Here is a 20,510-nt window from a genome sequence, read left to right on the forward strand (position 1 = left end):
AATGCTGTGGAACTACAGTTTGGAATCATCCATGTTATTCCTTCCCCAAGACTGGAATGATGGAAAGAATTTCAGCATGTACGGTAATATTGAAAATCACTTTCTTTCTCATTCTTTGCTTGTATATCTTGACCTCTCAGTCATACATTATGACTGAAGGGGACTTCCAACATTTCATGTTTCTTTGATGTTTAGAAGTAATGATTTGAATATTGGAGACTCGAAATCTGTAAAACATGGTCATATTTCACCACAAGATCAGAGAGAAAAAAAATTATATATATGAAAATGAAGTCTATTTTTTGTTTATATTTTCATGACAATTAAACTCCAAATTTTTAGGATGTTTGACTTAAAAAAATATCCATTATTTTCAATAATGATACTTTTAAGTACTCTAATACTGTGCTGTAGGGGTGGGTGCTCAGGAGTATTGAACTTGAGTTATTTTTGCTGCTTTATAGGTCTTGAACAGTTAAATTCACACACTTGTATGTGTCAAAATGCCCATCTTTGCAAGTATCCTCATAAACAGTAATTTAGGTCTTAAAGGTGCAATAGGTGATTGTCTCCAGAAACATTTTTTGTTATGCTGGTTGAAAGTCTCTTCACATCCCGATAGCAATCATTTAGTTAAGTGGTCTAAATGTATTTATCTGTATTTATATATTCTGTGGAAGGTGCAGGACCAAGAAATGTTCATCCAATCAAACTGCTCGGAACGAGCGTTTTGATTGACTTTCCAACCTGCCTGTCAACATATGTATTTGCATACTTCTGCGCACCCGGTTCGCGCAGACAGGATACGTCATCAGCGCGTTCAGAATGGCAGGCAAACATCAACAACCTGATCTTCCGTCCTGGTATTGTAGTACTTTTACTAACTGTGCTATAAAGTTTTCTCACCGGTGGATAACACATGATGTATTGTAGTAATGTTGTGTCTGATCATCTGATATGTGTGCGTATATGCGTTCAGGAGGCGTGGCTTTGGATGGCAAATTGCAGGGAGGGTGGGACATTCGCTTTCAGTGCTATCAGGCTAAAGTTAGCATTTTCCAGGATCTCCTACTGCACCTTTAAGTGAAAGCAAACAGCTAAGAAAGAAAACACACGTGTAACAGAATATTGCATGCGGGCAGCTCTTAAAGTGACAGCAGTCTAATATTCCTGCTGTCTGTCACTCATGTGACAGAATGTAAATTTCTATAGTATCAAAAATTTTGATATCATAAAGACCTTATTTAAAGCAAAAATAACTATATTGTGATATATATCGTTACAGTGAAATGATGCATAAACTAAAGGCAGTTCTGCAAATAATATACCATGATGTTTCTTTCCTACATAATTAGATTTTTTGCATTTAAATTAATGAAAATAAAGTGCAAAATGTCTTTAATAATCATAATAATTTGCTGAAATGCCTCGTTTCTTATTTTTTTGGTGTTAAATACAATGTGGGCATGTTTTGGACATGGTTTCGTGAGATTCACCGCATACAAATCTGTCTTTGCTTTGACAAAAACATAGAGCACTTCCAATTTCAACATGGATTTTATGAATATATATTTTTGGGCATAATTTTACTCTCAAAAAAGCTGTTAAATGCGTATTTACCCTTTACATATAATTTACAGTTATGCTCACAATCAAACCGAACATGTTAGCGATCCACATCCAGACACACACAGCTGGCACAGCACTTAGCTGCCACTGACAACACTGTCCTGGCAACCGATGGGCACATCGCCAAGCCAGCAAGTTGCCAAGCAGCGAGTTCCCATAGCAACCTGCCATTCGCTGGCTTTTTGAATAAGGTATCGGCAGGCTTATGGGTTTGGGTGAGGTGGAGAGTAGAGGAAGAGTGACAGAAAAAATAAAAGGAACGAGTGAGTAAAAGAGATGGAGAGAGAGTGAGAGAGTTTGTTAACTGGCCCTAAATTGAACTTAAATGTATGCGATAAACTTTTAATCTTTTTCACGTTGTGTACACATTTACACAAAATGAAAATGTATCCTTTTTAGTACCGTTTTTTTTATTATTCAAAATTCAAACCATATCAACATTTGGAAATGTAGAACTCAAAATGAAAACATTTTAGAACTCCTGAACATTTGTTCCAGCTTCATCACTGTGTGGTCTCATAATTAAGATCATGACAAGTGTGTGACCTTATGTCCCAATGATTTATGCTGGCAAAGACACACACATACACATGCAGGTTGGCAGAAAGCTGGCACTGGCACCACCATGCCGCATTCGCACGTGATTGGACTGTGAATGTGGCAGTGAGAGAAAGAAAAGGAAGATAGGGTGGAGCCGAGCCAGAGAGGGAAGGACAAAAGTCTTTATAGATATTAAACTGCAAAAGTGACCTAAACAGTAACATTAAGAGCAGGAGGCCAAGTTGTCTACGGTTAGGTTTGTAGTTTAGTTTGCATCAGTAAAATGAATGCATTTGGCTGTGAAAAGGACAGGGAGTGAGAAAGGAGCTGAATAGACCACGCAGTTAATGTTTGGACCGCATTCACGTCTCACCCTGGAGATCTCTGTCATTGTCAGACGAACAGAGCTGTCCAACATATGTGTCTGCGTCTCTGTCTGTGAGAAGAGCAGTGTGAACATTAACTGTTTCCTGTTAAACGAAGGGTTCACTCAAAAAACGTAATAATCTGATCATTTCCCCTCCAGTGAGCTGTTAACTGATGCGAATGGATCATTGAGTGATTTGAACTAAAAAACCGCATAAGTTGATGTGTAGAACTAATGATTTCAATGTTTGAGAGATTAATATTTCATATTTCACCCAAAAATCAGAGGGGGGAAAAATTGCATAAAGAAAATGAAGCCTATTTTATTTTATTTTTTTATATTTTCAGGACAGTTAAGAACCCTCCTCCCTATTTTTGGGATGTTTGACTTGAAAAAAAAAAACCTTTTATTCTCAATAGGGATATTTTTATTATCCTAATACTATATTTTTATTTCATAAATTAAAGGTGTTATCACATGATATGTAAATACTTTACAATTTAAGTGAAATATAATTTTTTTCCCAACTTAAGTAATTTTATTTTGTATTATTATTTATTTATTTATTGGCTTTAATTATTATGAAAATAATGCTGTTGTGCAATGAATCATAATAATCCTAATAATATGCTTAAATTTCTATATTAAAAAAAACATTCTGTTGATTTTGGTTTTAAATATGACCTGGACATGTTTTTGAGATTCAGCCCAAGCAGCTTTGTGTCTTTCCTTTGCAAAGAACCATATCAGTTTGATTATTCACACACAAATCCTTCAATTTTGTTTTGTGAATCAGATCAACAAGTTCATGGAAAAGATTCGAATTTAAAGAATGATTCATTTATGAAATTGGTAATTATAGGGAGGATTTAAAGATTTTCATTAAATAGTGATGTAAAATTCTCTATTATTGATTGGAATATAGTGCCTGATGTCAGTTCATAAATCCTCATTTATAGTAATTGAATGTAGATTTTAATACATTTCTCCTTTTGTTTTGCACAGAATGAATATCATGAGTTTGGAACACCATGTGGGTGAGTAAATAAATACTGACATTTCATGCATTTTTGGGTGAGCTATAATTTAAATTAAAGGCTGGAGGGTGCCAAGGATCTGGTAATTGTTTGTGGTTACACAAACTTCTGGGCTAACAAATGCCAGAATGAGAATCTTCATTCTAGAGTCAAGCAAAAATAGATTGACCCACAAGCTGGATTCATTTTCCAGGGTTTCAGACACACAGGAGTTCAAAATTAAACAGATGAAGGGCATTTTTCTTGTTTGAACTGCATATGAAATTGATTGAAGTCACCTCGTTAAGCTTATGCAATTTCCCAAGTGCTTCAAAATCAGACTTTCTTAAGGGTTGCTTCCAGTAGTGCAATAAGTACGACCTTTGAACAACAGCACTATTCACGATGACTTGATCGATCCTGATTGTTTTGTAGTATTTTCATATTTCATTATATGAAAAACTTCATTTCAGTCTCCTGAATTGTACATTAAGTACCCATTCCAGCTCTTAGAAAGTCTCCATAGATTGATTTGCTCTCTCACGTGTGCTTCGAGGACTCACATACGGAATGAATGTTAGAATTTGTAAAAACAACATTGATGACTATTATTAAATAATCATTTTTGTCCCTTGACGTAAACGATGTACATGTCTGGACATAAGAAATGAATACATTCCCATAATGCACTCCTTAAAGTCATTGTTTGCCCCAAAATGAAAATTCTGTCACCAATTACTCACCATAAGAATTCAAATGAAGATATCAATGAAACCTGAGAGATTTCTGTCCTTCCACTTAAAGTCCATTCAAAAAAAGTCATAAAGAGATCTTAAAAGAAATCTGTATGAATAGAACAGTCTTCTGAAGAGACAAAATCACTTTATATGATGGACAGATTTAATTTAGGGTTTTATTCACATATAATCGTTGATCAGTGGACATACATACAGCTCACCAAATATGGTTAACAAAAGCTCAGTTGTACTTGCTTGAGATGCGAGAACAAACCTCAGTAGTTCCTGCACATCAAAAAGCACATTTAAGCTTCCATTTACCATATTTAATAAGCAGAAGACTTGGAGTAAACCGCTTGATCCATATGGTTTATTTGAAGTTTTAGTTGTGTGATCTTTCAGTGGAGGGACAGAAATATCTCAGGTTTTGCTTCGTTTGTGTTTCGAAGATGAACAAAAGTCTTATAGATTTGAAACAACATGATGATGGTACATTTTTGGGTGAACTATCCCAAAATAGGTTAAGAGGCTAATTCATAGGTTAATTCATCTTTTTTAATAGGAGTATTTCAGTGTGATTTTCATGTCGAATGATCATGGTAACATAAAATTCCTGCAAAGTGCTTGTGTGTAACAGTAATATCATTTTTCACAAGTGGATGATGTGTTGCTTTACATAAGTTGTCCAGTAGGGGAAGACATTACACATGAAATCTATTGACACCTGATTGTGAGAGTGTGTAGAAATCGAACCGTGAGTCAGTGCGCTGCAGGCTGAGGTAGTTGGTTGTATGGTTTTGCATCATAATCGGCCTGGAGTTAACTGTACAACCTTCTAGCTTTCCCTGCGGTGTCACCATTACGCCGAGGTGAGTATGAATGACCCATCAGCGGCATATAGACAAGCATTTCAAATGTTTTTGCCTTAAAATTAAAATTGAGCTGCAAGGTTGAAAACGAAATATATGGTCTGAATCAGCACAGAAGCACCTTGATTGTTGTTGTTTTTGTAGTTTCAGTGTTTGTTGCGCTATCATTCACAGGCTGTTAGTCGCCCCTGTCTGCCATATGGCCAGTTTGGGTTAGTGCCCAAATGCCCCCGTCCACAAGAGGGCTCCAACAAATCAGTCGAGTCTAGTAAATTCCTAATTAAAAACAGGAAGGTGGAGATAACAGATTGAAATATATACAAGAGGATAAATGTGTTTTGTGTACTTAATAGGGTTGTTCAACCTCAAACTGTAGCATAGAGAATGGTACTAGCAACGTCAAGTTATTGGTTCGATTCTGAGGGATGCATGAAATGATAAATTGTACCTTGTTTTACGTTACATTGGATAACATTCAGAATTGCATTGAGACAGCCTTTTAAATTCCAGTTCAATTCCTGAAGCAAACAGGATGCAGAATTTGAAACTGAAATAGAATTAAAAATAGAATGAAATTCCTAAAACTGCTAAAAGTGTAGATTTAAATAAGACATTTATTTTTTTTCTGTGTGAATTACTAATAAACATCAACATATGAGTAGCATATAAGTAAGCAGCATATATAAGTAATTTGCAAAAATATGATATTAAATAATTAATGTTTCTACCAATAAAAATTTGTATTTAATTTATATATATGTATATATATTTTTTCCATTATATTTTATAAATTAATTTTCATTTCATGGTTCATTGTGGAAAAACACTTAATGAAGTTTTAATTTTTAATTAAGTTAATTGTTTTAATAAATCATAATTAACACCAAATTTGTCTAAAATTTATTTTTTTGAAAACAATAAGATGGATATTTTGTGTCACTTCAAAATTAAATTATAAGTTTTTTTGTGGCTGTTTTAATTATTGTGATAATACTAAACAGCTGAGAAAGTATTAATCAGAATAGAACATTTATTCTACATGTTGATAAATATCAACAGACACGAGTTTGCTGGAAGAAGAATTTTAAATCTTATGGGATCCACAGAAGATTTTAATATAATATAATATAATATAATATAATATAATATAATATAATATAATTATTTCAGCAATTATATAATATAATATAATATAATATAATATAATATAATATAATATAATATAATATAATATAATATAATATAATATAATATAATATAATATAATATAATATAATATTTTCAGCAATTTGTGTTGATATGAAATATTTATTTCGTACACAGATACTTCTGAATTGCTTTTAATGGAGAAGAATTTGTGGAAGCAGATAAATCCGACAAATAATGTTGGTAAAGCATCTCACCTTTTTACTCAAGATAAGCACACAATAGCTGATAAAACTGCAACAGGGGAAGGAATTTTATCATTGGAAAGCAATTCACACAAGTATTTATGGTTCAGTACATGGAGAAATAGCACTGCTGTGGCACTCATTCTTCTCATTTTTCCTCAGTATTTTGGACAAAACCAGGCAGCACTTCATTATCCATTTTCCATTACCCATAATCTGCTAATTAACTCATTTTAATGTGTTTCAGGTGCAAACCGCCATTCTTTTCTTCTCAAGCACATACATTATAATAATAGCAGGATGTTAGGATGGGTTTTAAGTTGTGTGGTCAGTGTGTTTGCAATTAGCCTCTCAATCATCTCTCCAGCACTCTTATGAATGATTACAGTCTCCTCCTCCTCTGTCTGGCCGCTCACACGGTCTGCCAGGATCCGCATTGCGTTGCCCTTCTCCTCTAAAAAGAGATAAAAAGAGCACATATCAGCAATCTGTGCCTGTCGTTGTTCTTTTCCAGACACGTAAACGCACACCAAGACGTTCAGCCTCACATTACGAGAAACAGAGAAATCACACCCAGGAGAGACTGGATGGAGACAGACTCGAGAACAAAGAAACGGTCTTGTGCACATAAACAAACCTGCGCAAATAAAAACCTCCCATGCGTAGCCTCAAGAAAAGCTATGATTTAATGGAAAATTCCAGATTTTTGATCATATAGTGAGAATTATTTGTGAACGAATGCGCCATAGATCTTGATGCATTAATTTGATTGCGTGCTAGAACAGGTGTCTCAAAGGACTTTTTTTTTTTTCTAAATATCTAACATCATAATGCAAACAGGACTACGCCTTGATCCCCATCCTTATTTCACTGCATAAAAGTACGTCATGGTATTCTGCGCTTTCTGTCATAGTCATGTTGCCTGATTCTTGCTCACTTGACTGTTCTTCCAAACACTTCGTCTGTCTCTGGTGTTTTGGCTCGTTATCTTTTGATTAATCCGTCTAATTGTTTGTTTCCCTTTTCAATACGGCCCTGATTGGTTGTGTAACTTCTTTGTTTGTTTGTTTATTCAGCTCCATCATCAGTGTGTGTTTGATGAATTCACAATGTGGATCATGAATATTTATCGTGCACAGGCTGATGGTGTTCAGATCCTGGAGATTATATACTCGCTGTGGATTTAAGGTGAAGTGAAGTGACGTGTGGCCAAGTATGGTGTACCATACTCAGAATTTGTGCTCTGCATTTAACCCATCCAAGTGCACACACACAGTAGTGAACACACACACACACACACTGTGAACACACACCCAGAGCAGTAGGCAGCCAATGCTGCGGCACCCGGGGAAACGGTTACAAATGTACTTTTTGATTAGTGACCTATAGAAATAGTACATAATAGTAAATGCTTTTATTTACTAATTTTAGGTCATAACTTGTCTAAATTTTATTATTTAAAAAAAAAAAAGTCTCCTACTTATTTCCATGTTTAAAACCCATGCGTCCAGCTTGTTCTCAGATTTTCGCTCCCCACAGTATATTATTAAAGAGGATATTTAATTTACACTGTGAAGAATATGCAGTGTTTTTATACATTTGACTACTTCATACAATGTATGTAGCATTTCTTATTTATTTAGTTTTTTGTGCTATTGCTTGGAATTAGTTTCTTATTCTTATTTAATGATTGACTGTTTACTTGTCTTCATTGAGCTTGAGTTGTTGTTGTTGTTTTTTTTTAATTGAAGCTAGTATTAGTTTTTGGTGATGAATTTAGTTTTCGGTGAAGAATTGTGAAATTTCTATTTTATCACGAATTTTGCTATCATAAAGAGTTTATTTAAAGCAAAAATAACTATACCGTGATATATATCGTGAATATATATATATATATATATATATATATATATATATATATATATATCGTGATAATAATAATCGTACTGATAATCATTTCACAAATATGGAGTTAAATCTAATTCCTCATTCAAACCAGGAAAAATGGTGGCTTTTAGCTGAAAAATCCAAAAGGCTTCCCTTTGTAGAAGTCTTTGTAATCTATCACCCTTTCTAATCGATCCAGTTACAATTTCCAAACCAATAATTCTTAAAGTAGACGGATTTGAGTCATGTGTAGATGCATAATGTACTGCCATGGGGTAATCTTTGTTTCTTGTACGAATTGCATTTTTGTGATCCCATAATCTATCTTGCAGTCTACGTTTAGTCTGACCCACATAGAAACAGTTACAAGGACATTGAAGCCTATAAATTACATGCGTACTTTTACAATTAATGAAGGATCCAATTAAATACAGTTTCTTTGTGCAAACATCCATAAATGATTTAGTTTGAATTACATTCTCACAATGATTGCAATGTCCACACTTAAACATGCCTCGTATTCCTCTGTCCAACCATGTTGTCTGTTTCATAGCAGGCAAGTGACTTCGTGAACACACACACACACACACTGTGAACACACACCCAGAGCAGTAGGCAGCCAATGCTGCGGCACCCGGGGAAACGGTTACAAATGTACTTTTTGATTAGTGACCTATAGAAATAGTACATAATAGTAAATGCTTTTATTTACTAATTTTAGGTCATAACTTGTCTAAATTTTATTATTTAAAAAAAAAAAAGTCTCCTACTTATTTCCATGTTTAAAACCCATGCGTCCAGCTTGTTCTCAGATTTTCGCTCCCCACAGTATATTATTAAAGAGTCTTTAGATTATTATGTAACCTGCGAGCTCTTATGAATGTATCATATGACGTGCTAGTCTGAATTGAAATGGTGTAGCCTAACATGCATGCACAGAGTTTCCTCATTCGGGCTTAATTGAGTCATTCCAACCTGCCATTAGATCAAATCTTTCAATCAAAGGAGTTTGGTATAATGCAGCATGATGGCTGGTGACACTTTTCATTACTGCAGGGTAATCACCCCCAAGCTTTTGTTGTCTGGGAGAGGAATCTCGTTCTCTCTCTCTCTCTCTCTCTCTCAGAAATGATCTTTAACTCACAATCTCCCCATCTATCCCATATTGTCTCATCTGTTCCATTTCACACACACAGACACCCTTCACCCAATCACAAGGTGTTATGACTGTTCTTGCGTTCGAGTGCCAGACATTGCTGTGGGGGGGGGAGAAAGAAAGAAAGAGAGAGAGAATGGCAGATATTCTACTGACAAAACGCAGGAGAGGAGGAGAAGAAAACGAGGGGGTAGGTTGGGGTTGGTTAGAGGAAGCGGAGCGAGACGCCGAGGCAGGGACAGTGACGACAGGGAGCAGCACAGGGTCTGAACGTCCACGGTGCTCGCTGGTTGGGTGCATTAGTGTTTAGGTGACACTGATTTATGATGTTGTGGGGGGGGTTAGACATGGTTTCTGTCAGGGCGGGAGGAAGGAGTAATGAGAGGAAGGGAGGGAGAATCAGAGAGAAAGGGAAGAGAAGAGGGGACGGCATCAGATAATAGTGGGCTGCTCAAAGCGCACCTATCTCATGATCTGCACCGCCTCTGATCGCCACGAGTGTCAGAGCATCATCGCCACGCTAGGAGGGAGAAGAAGAGAGGAGAGCGCAGGGCGAGATGGAAGTCAAACAGGGATGGAGGAAACTAGTTTACCATACGGCTCTAAGGAAGCGAACATCTGGAGACACTATAGCGGATTTTGTGACAACTCTTTCAGTGTATAACATACGAGGCGTAGCGTGCTTGTCCGTGACTGCGTGTTTCGCCATACATTTGGTAAATTAGGTTGGGACGAGCAGGGATAGTGAACAAAAGACTGCGGAAGACTTCCGTGTTTGGCTTCTTTAACATTTGTAACACTTGCATGCCATTCTAAATCTGCCTTTTTGTCTGCTGTTTCCCTCTCCACTCTTGTTTCGAAAGAGATAGGCAGCCTTAAAACTGGGGCACTATGAGACCGAGAGGAAGAAAGAGAGAGAGAGCAGTGTTTGCTGTTTTCTGGTACCGCATGCTTTCTATACATCTTCGACCCATGACGCGTCGCATTTGTCATACGATCTATCGTGCAAAGGCCGGGCGGTTTGTGATACGCGTCACACGTTTATAGATATACCACCTATGTGTGTCGCTCACATGCACACTGATGCCTCTGTGTTTGTGGCTTCACAGAAAAGGAGGGCAGCCAGAGAGAGAGACAGAGAGAGGGCAGAGACAGTTTGCTGGCAGTGCATATCTGTTTTTGGGTTCATTCGGTTCATGTATCGTACTCGGTGTCTGCCACCAGGGGGCCGGACAGAACTAACTGCGCAATTGTTTATGGCGCTGATGCTAAATCTTAATTTCAGTGCTCGTTAAGGCGTTGCTGTTCATTCCTGAGGGTTAAAATGAGTGTCATGTGTTAAAACTTGCTTCTGTTTGCTACAGGTCGCAACCTCAGGAGATTTAGAGATGTCACGCAATTTGGAGAAGAAACTGTCATTGTGAGAGTGATGCATTTATTTTTTTTGGCAAATCTGACAAAGGTAAGGAGGAAGGTAATGAAGTGTCATCATCCAAGATTAGTATGCGGTATATATAAAATATTCAGTGTGTGTGTGTGTGTGAATATCTATCTATCTATCTATCTATCTTATCTATCTATCTATCTATCTATATACATTACCATTTAAAAGCTTCTGGTCGGTAAGATTCTTAAAATCTTTTTGAAGTAAGTTTTGAAGTGCTCACCAAGACTGCATTTATTCGATCAAAAATACAGTTAAAAAATGTATTTCTTATTATTACTATTATTATTATTATTGATTCATTATTATTATTTAAAGAAAGAATTCTTATTATTATCAAGGGTGAAAACAGAAAACAGCTGTCCTGTCTAATATTTTTGTAAACCATGATTTTCATTCTATATATTTAATTTTTACTATAGCATAAGATATAGTGAATTATGTTTATTATTACATAAAAATAATAAAAATCTGTCATAAATCTGTGGCCTTAATTATTTCTGTATATGTAATCATGACTCTGCAATAAAAAATCTTCTTTGTCTCTGACATGCAGCTTTAGGAAAAACTTTGCCCAGATTCTTTTAATCACCGTTCAAGTAACTCTATATGCAGATGGACCCAAAGTGGGAATTTCAGCCTCGCTTTGGAGTTCATCTGAAGACTTTGAACTTGAACCAGTGTATGTCTGTGTCCCTGAGACCCTTAACCTGTGATGTCTTCAAAGGTCACAGGTGAGGTCCTTGGGAACACAGCTGTATATAATGACATCAGTCGTTAAAAACACATGACACATGGTCTCTCGGCAACATCTTGACACAGACGAGTCTGATTTTGGCATGATTTTATGATTTGAATGACACATTATCCTGGGTAACTGCTAAATAAATTCATATACTTCCCTCCGAAGAGTCACATTCAGATTCCCCTCTGGTTCGTCTTTCCTCTGAACCCGTCTTGTGTCGTGACTGACATTATCACAGGCACACCATTAGCACGAGTGACTGTTTGACTGTGGTTTGAAACTCGTTAGGCTACTTCTACTCCACGTTACCTGAAACGGCACCACAGATTTCCAGACATCCGTGATATCAGCTTCAGACCACTTTGACGCAGCTGTCGGGGACGGTACCTATTGGCTGACTTTGTGCCCTGACCACACAGAGCGACCAATCCAAAGCCAGCCTAGGTTCACGACCCCTATACATTTCTCCCGAGGCTTCGATGCGAATCTGTTCCATGAAACCATTTTACGGGCTAGCCTGCCATCTTGTGCTCATTAATGCCAAACGCTTTGGTGATGGATGTTGCCCCGGAGCGGCTCATACGAGACATGTTGTTTGTATTATTTTTCTGCAGAGAACATAATTATATTTTACAGTGTGAGACAGCGTGAACATGAAGAGAATGTATAGGCGTTGTTTATTTTTAAAATTAGATACAGTTTGGTACTATATCTGTAAAATATGTAGGCTGTATGATTCATTACATGATTCATATGTATATCATTATGTTTGTACTTAGTGTCATATGGAGCATATTTCAGCATATTTTTCTTATGCGTCCTTGATGGTGATCTTATTTAATCATTTATCCAATGCATTCATTTAGCATTTTTGCATAACCTGAAATGACAAAATCTGATCTAAAACATTGTACAGTGACCTGAAAATCAAAGCAAACTTGTGGATAATTCGTGACCGTATTATATAATGTGCGTCACATTTTCTCTCAACCATATGTTCATGTCTTTTGTTCTACCCAGCGCCTCAAGCCATGAAACCAAACAGTTATGATTAAGTTATACACAAAGCAGAGGATCTCTTCAAAAAGTCCCCTGGATCTGAGTAGGCAAAGAGTGACTGTCCCTCTCCTTTCTGCTGGTGCTTTGAGACATCAGATACGGAACATCAACCTCCACCATCTGGTATGCAGTGGATTCATTTAAAAGCTGAAAACTGTTTCACAACAATGCATAGAACTGATGAGATTGAGCATTGAAATCAGCAAGTGGTCTCCTAAATGGTCTCCTTCCGACAAACACACGCAGGGTGCCAAATAGCCTTTTTTCTAGAGTGTATTTTCATTTTGAAAGCCCCTCACCATTATCAAGCGTGAAGTGGTTTAAATATTTGCCCATGTTTTGTGAAAAGCAATTGGTTCCTTACCAAATGTCTTGTTTCAATGGATAAGGCAGAGAAAATCTACAGTTGCACATGGTGTTTGGAAAGATGGGAATATAAAATGCTGAAGAAATTTAAAAAAGGTTTTCTGAGTGAGATGAGGACTATTGATGCCTACAACCTCACATTTTTCTTTAGTTGGTGCTTGAAGGACGTTTCAGAGCTCTCAATAAAATCTCACTATAATAGGGAAGTTAAGCACCCATCAGAGACTATAGACTAGTTATTTTCACTTCATGTATCTTGAAAATCCAGTGTGTTTTTCTACTCCTTGATGTGCTGGATGGACTTACTGTCTTAACAGGATACAAATTTAGTCACGTTATTTGATAGAATATCAGCCAATTTGCATTCCCTCATTCATCATCATACATTTTAATGGATAGCATACAATAAAGGCAATGAACATATACTCCATATTTCTTTTCAGTGCATTAAAGTGCAAAACCCATATATAAATATAGCAAACTATACGTATGATGTTATGTTTACTTATTTGCAATACAAGAAAAAGATGTCAAATAGCTATGTACTCAAAAGTTTACTACTGTTACACTTATAAACTAAAAAGTAAACCAACTAGAAGTATTTAAATAATACACATAAAAGTATTAATGCACTCATATTAGTATACTTGCTACATAATATGTACTTGGAAAATATGCTAGAAACTTTTCTAAAGATTAATAAAATCAACTTTGTAAGGAAAGCATTATATTATACTTGGCTTGTAATTGTGTCATTTCACACAACATTGGTTTATCTTGTAAACTTACGCTACATGTTCAAGTTTATAAGAAAAAAGCTTTGGGGTGAAATTGCCTTCTTTACAAAGTTAATTTTATTAATAATATTAACATAACATCTTATTAATCTTTAGTAAAGTTGTTTTTTTATGTTTTTTCATAATTGTGTATGTATTTTAAAACTAATAAACTTAAGCATGTAAATTTACAAGATAGTATGTCAAAGTAGGCTATACTTGCAATTCTTAATTACACCTTTTTAATTAGGCCTACAGCTCAATCAACAGATAAAGGGCCAGATTTACTAAACGGCAAATTAGTGTTAATGCGCAACTCAAAGCGCCGATTGGAGGGGAAAATTCTGTGTGTGATTTACTGACAATCCGCACATTAAAGACCACAGACGCAGCCAGATCATTTCCATAATGACCAGCGCAATCTATCAAGAGCAGTGCAAAATTACCACCTGCTTTAAGACATGCTTTTTTGAGCGTTAAAAAACACAGTGTGCTGATATACCGCATGGCTATGAGTGTGATACTGCATTTATACAACAGAAGACAACATAAGAAACAACGGAGTGCCTTTAAAGTCCTCTTTTGTGCAGGACTACTTCCTTCCGCCAAAGATTAAAATCTTAAGTTGACAGTTTAACAGCTGAGCCCCAGCCTCCATTACTAATTCGAAAACATCACTTTAGAACTAGTAACGAAAAAACATTGAGTTGCTTCATCATTGAACGCTTATTGTATTACTGTATTAAAAGCTCTCTGTATTATGTAGAGTCAAGTATTATGAGAAAGAGGTGAACTGAGCAAGTGTGATTACCTGCATCTGATACAGCATTCATTCTTCAGCTCAATCTCATATTCACAATAAAACATTAGTTTGAATGTCTGCTGAGGAAAGCGATTTCTTTGTCATACTATCCTTTCATCTGTTAAGGGTGATTTCTGATGACAGCGCTGCTAAATGCATTTGTTGGCTGCGTCTTACAAGGTTTTGTTGAAAGTAAAAATAACTTCCTTGTTTACAACCCTGTTTCAGTCTCTTTCAGTATAAAAGTCTTTACTGCTGCTCACAGAGTCTCTGCAGAGCAAAAGTGGGCATTTCTGACTTTGTGGGTGTTTTCAAACTGCTAGGTGATTCTAAATCATGCAATGAAAATTATCCCCATTACCTGACCCCACCCCTAAACCTACCTGTCACTATGACATCAGCCAATCAGGTAACATGGTCGAAAATGCCCCTGATTTGGCCGCGCCTACTGATCTGGTAACTCCCATGACTTCTCATCTAATGGTGGAACAATGTAACTAAAATCACCATCACGAAAACACACCGTTTCCCAATGAAATAAATTATTATTTATATAAAATATTATTTATTGAATAATAATATTTAATAAACAACAACAACAGCCATCATAAAAGTTGCTAGCCAATTCAGTTAAAAGTATACAAAGGCAGCGCTCTGATACAGCACTGAGGTTACACAAAATAACATGAGATTTTGCCCTTAGCCAAAACAATTTGCTCTGGAACAAATAATAGATTAATGAGAGCAAAGACTGCCCGTTAAACTTACCCAAAGCAAATTATATCCCATGTTTAACCACTATAGAGACATCAGAGCCAGCGGCAAATTCCAGAAGATCTGTTCTCGGCAGGTTCATGAGCACTGAATGGCCGCTGATGCTCTGGAGCTCACATCTCCGAAAATGTCGAAGCAAATTTTCAAATAGATGTTATCTTTATTAACAAACTGCATATTTGAAGTCTAGAGTACATTCTCGCCTAAAAAAAACTACATTCCGTGACAGAAAAACAGTATTATTTATATAATTGTCGTGGATTTGGGCGTCTGCTATGACACTCACTGTGAGAAATACTGCAAGCAGAGTGATACAATGGTGAAATGGTTGGAGTTCCGATATCGCACTCCTCTCAGCCAATCAGATTCCAGGACCAGAAAGAACTGTTGTTGTATAAATTAATAAATAAATATTATTATTATGATTTTTTAAGAATTTTAATTACGTCTCCGGAGCTTTACGAGAAAAGGCACAGAAACATCTCTCTGATACAGTTTTGGAAGCGAAAAAAATAACAGACAAATATAGGACCTGAATTCATGATTTGGTGAGATTATAAATATTTTCTCTCCTTTTAAAACTGTAGTACCTTTTTGCCGGACAAAGTCCTGCAATGGTCCATACCTGCTCTCTTTTTTTATAGCTCTGCAATATAGGCCTAGTGGAAGTACAATAACACCCAAACATTTCACTTTTAATCAGTGACATAGCATTTATCAGTAGCACTTACAGAAAAACAAATAGGGCCCACTTCAGAATCATAATTAAAGGTGCAGTAGGAGATCTTGGAAAATGCTAACTTTAGCCTGATAGCACTGAAAGCGAATGTCCCACCCTCCCTGCAATTGCTGTCCAAAGCCACGCCCCCTGAACGCATATACACACACAGACCAGAATACCAGAGACAACATTACTGCAATAGGCTACATCCGCGGTTCCCAATTCCAGCCCATGTTCCGAAGTGAAGTAAACTTCAACGGATTTCCCCTGCTCAGGGAGTAGGGAGCAATGAACACTGTGTAGGGATCATATTGATCGGAACACAGTTCATGCACGTAGCTCACTAAAAAAATTTCTGAAGACAATCACCTATTGCACCTTTAATGTTATTACATACGAAAGTAATAAACAACCCTATCAGCATATGAATTAGGGGTCATGAACTGCCTTTGTTTTTTATTTTGTACTGTTCTCTGAGGTCCACTTATAATTTTATCAAAATTTTTACATCAAAAAAACATAATTTAGAATAGGCTATTTTCTGTCCTGTTTTTGACCCCCCTCATCTAAACGCTTAGTTTGAATAGGAGTGGCGGATTGTAGACTCGGAAGTAAATGCCCACTGGTATGATTGGCTAACACTTGTGTATGTTTAATAGCCTATATGTCCTTCACAGATGGATGCTGCTGTGATTTAGGTTAAAACCACATAAATACTCATATCAAACTGTTACAGTCGGTGGCTTGATCTGTGTTTTTGTTTACTTTTTGTTGCCCCTCCCTGATGTGTTTAACAGACAAAGCAATAGTGATCTTGTAGTAGTTAGATAGTTACTTGTGTGTTGCGACCATAGACTGTATAAAAACATGGATGTAGTGTTTGTGACGTCACCCGTAGGTTCCTGAAGAGCGGTTTTGAAGCTCAAAGTGGGCAGAGCCGGCCGTCGCCATCTTGGCAACGTGCCACCGCACGTCACTTCCGGATAATCGAAAATGGGCAAAAAGGCGGGAGCTGGTTGCTGAAACCACGCCCACCTAGCTCGACGGTAGTGACAGCAGCGGCAATCCATCTGTCACTCAAGTGGCCACACCCTTAATTATGCAGAACTTTAAGGCTTAATATAATTTAAACGGATAACTTATAAAAAAATTCACCCCCCCAATAGTTGTCATGAAGGGCAAAATTAGCTATATAGACCAAAATTTTTTTTTGAACCAGGCTGTAAACGTTTTTTTTTTCTGCTGTAAAGTTGGGCATTTTAACATGGGGAGTCTATGGGATTGACTCCCTTTTGCAGCCAGCCTCTAGCGGCCAGTTGACGAATTACAGTTTAAGTCACTTCCGTGTTGGCTTCACGAGAGAGCGGGAGGTTGCCTCTTGGTTGCGACATTACTTTCGGATTCAATATAGTCAGCACAGCATCGTCTTTTAGTTTCAATCTTTCTGAAAATCCTGCGTTGAACTGTGCTTTGTTTGTAAATGAATCCGCGATAAAATGAAGTGAGCAAAGGACCAAGTTCTAACCGATGCAGTCTGGAACTTCATTAAAAATAAAGTTCATCCACTCTTTCCTAATGTTGGGCTCAGAAGGAAGGCAATGCAAAGACAATTTTTTCCACAACTTTGCACTACACAGTGTTGTCTTTCTGAGCCATCTTTATTGTTTGGTCACCTGCGGTCGCCTCTCTCCTAAATGGGATGATGGGGGTTGGTGTTAAAGTCGGCATGAAACGGAAGTTGTGGTCCTCTTTTCTTCTCTACTGTGACGTATATCCGAGTGAAACGGCATCTGAAATGAGAGGGTGGGACTTGATTTCGTCCTTCGGGAATTGATTGGATCGTTGGAAGTTGGGGCGTTGCTAACAAAATGGAGGCAGATCTGAATGCCAGTTTGCAGTTAGTGGTGGGGGATTTCTCTCCACTGGATTCACAGCCGACACCCAAGCATGAATAAATGTTTTATTTATTAAGGATGACGACGACGATCAACAGCACAAAACATGCCTAAACAGCGCGCGTGCACGAGAGAGAGAGAGAGAGAAAGAGAGAGAGACTGCCTGAATGACTGAGCGCGTCCTCCATCAGGTTAAGTCATATTCATGAAAAAAATTTGTTTGCAATGGCCTGAGTAATGTTGTCGTAATATCCTAATATCTTTTCAATGTTTAGGGGTAACGTACTCCCTCATGACTGGTGTCAGTGCTATAAAGTGAAGCATCAGCTTCAGCTTTTCCCCCTGTCGTTTATCCCAGCGTTTACCCCTCACGTCACTAGCTCCGCCCTTGCGCCATAGCTCGTGACCGGAAGAGAAGTCGTTTTGAGGGGGAGGGGAGGTTAACGTTTTTGATTAAAGATTATGAGGGCACATGAATTTTTAAAAAATAATGAAGTGCACGGATAAATTATTTATAATAAACACTACAGTATTCCATTAAAAAATAAGAATTTTCAATTTTAATTTCATGGTGACTTTAAAGAATTGTGTTATAATAACCCCTACAAATACACCTCATTATATACACTTTAAAGGAGACAGACATGTAAATGTTTGTGAAAGATGATTTCTCTGTTTTGGAGGGATGATAATTTTTAAATCATACCCTATTTATTGCATCAAAATTTCGAATGTCTTATCCTTTCAGCAAAATCCTGTCCATGGGCTTTTTTGATTGATTTCATCCGGCGATGCAGTGTTGCCAGATATTGATACTAAAACAAACAAAAAACTGAAAAGAAATAAAAATAAACCGAAATTATTTCCAATCTTTTGCAAATAAGATAAGATAAAGATATCGCTGACTGTAAACTGCAACTTCCTGCTTTATTAACTGTCTAAAGTGTTAAATTAAGTGGAAAAGACAAGTCCAAAAACGCTTATAATAGCTGGAACACGGAGGCTGTGCCCGCGCCCTCACTCACAACTTTCAAGCTTTGTTCACTCCGCCAGTGTTTCGCAGCGATCATTTTCATACCAGGGACGCTAAACATTCTTGCAAACTGTCTAAACCGAATAATACATGTCATGCAGGCATTCATATGAGGAGTTTAACAGCAAATTAGTCATTCAAAGAACAGATTTCATTTTTGAACATGAAAAATTTACCGAGGTCCGGACCTCGGTGGCCTCATAGCTGGTTAGTGGCCTGTCCACAAGCTGTCATTTTCGCAGACTGGCTTCAATATAAGCTGTTTTTTAGACAAACGAGAAAGTTTTGAGCTATGAAATTTACAGGATGTTTTTTATAGTACAATGACTTATATGTGAAAAGATTAAGGGAATTTTGGTGGCTGTTTGACCAATCAAATGAAATAGACGTTTCAGTGCCGCCCACATGAAATGAAATATCTAAGCCATAAACCGATTTGTAAACCACAAACAAAATAAGAGATGCCGAGCCAAAATCTCGTTTTCCATTTGTTAAACAAAATGAGAAAAATGAGCCATCTTCCCATTTCTTGAGTGTATATTCCTCCAAGGAATGCAAACATTTAATTTTTGGTTCATAACTGAATGATCGGATGATACATTGAATGATACAGAGGAAGGATTTGGCATTTTATGTGTGTTATTAAAGAAATGCTATAGGTCTTTAAATAAAAAAAATGCTCAAAGAAACTTTTTCCATTTTTTCCACTTTTTAGAATGCATATTTCTTTTCAGCAGCTCATAACTGGAATGATTGTACTCGTGTTTTCTTCGGCTATAAAATGATACAGCTTACGTGATTTGACTCTTATCACATTACGTTCACACATAACTGTTTATTTCTTTAAAGGGGTCCTATTATGCTCTTTTACAAAGTCTTGATTTTGTTTTGGGGGTGTACTAGAACATGCTCTCATGCTTGGTGGTTCGAAAAACGCATTATTTTTCACATAATTTACATTATTAAAATATCTTTCTCCCCAGGCTGGCACAAACGGCTCGATTAGTTCCGGGTTTGATGAAGGTCCGCCTTCCGAAAAACAAAATGTGTTGTGATTGGTTAGCTGTCCCAGTGCATTGTGATTGGCAAACAGCTTAGACGGTGTTTCAGTACTGCCACGCCCCTTGCTCCGTCTTGAATTGTTCTAGACCAGTGGTTCTCAATTCCAGTCCTCGCGTACCCTCGCTCTGCATGTTTTGCACGTCTCTCTTTGTTAACTACGGTGGCTGAGAAGTGCAGAGCAAATCACAATTCTGAAAACAAAATAACAAATTACAAACGCAAATGCAAGTCTAAAAAACAA

At 36.9% G+C, this 20,510-nt stretch overlaps 1 protein-coding gene across 3 annotated transcripts in view; it reads left to right on the forward strand.

Moving 5' to 3' along the window:
- The first annotated feature begins 1 nt into the window (after position 1).
- Positions 2 to 20,510, forward strand: part of LOC107693356 (chromosomal protein D1-like) — a 32,705-nt gene continuing 12,196 nt past the window's right edge. The window contains exons 1-3 of one of the 3 annotated variants that reach the window (XM_016492703.1): positions 2 to 83; positions 3,542 to 3,573; positions 12,802 to 12,963. The gene's annotated coding sequence lies outside the window, so the exon portion shown is untranslated. The remainder of the gene's footprint in view (positions 84 to 3,541; positions 3,574 to 12,801; positions 12,964 to 20,510) is intronic. The other 2 variants (XM_016492704.1, XM_016492705.1) reach the window with 2 other exon arrangements.

This window comes from Sinocyclocheilus anshuiensis, unplaced genomic scaffold, assembly GCF_001515605.1.
Source record: "Sinocyclocheilus anshuiensis isolate Anshui unplaced genomic scaffold, SAMN03320099.WGS_v1.1 scaffold566, whole genome shotgun sequence".
In the NCBI taxonomy this organism is placed as follows: Eukaryota; Metazoa; Chordata; class Actinopteri; order Cypriniformes; family Cyprinidae; genus Sinocyclocheilus; species Sinocyclocheilus anshuiensis.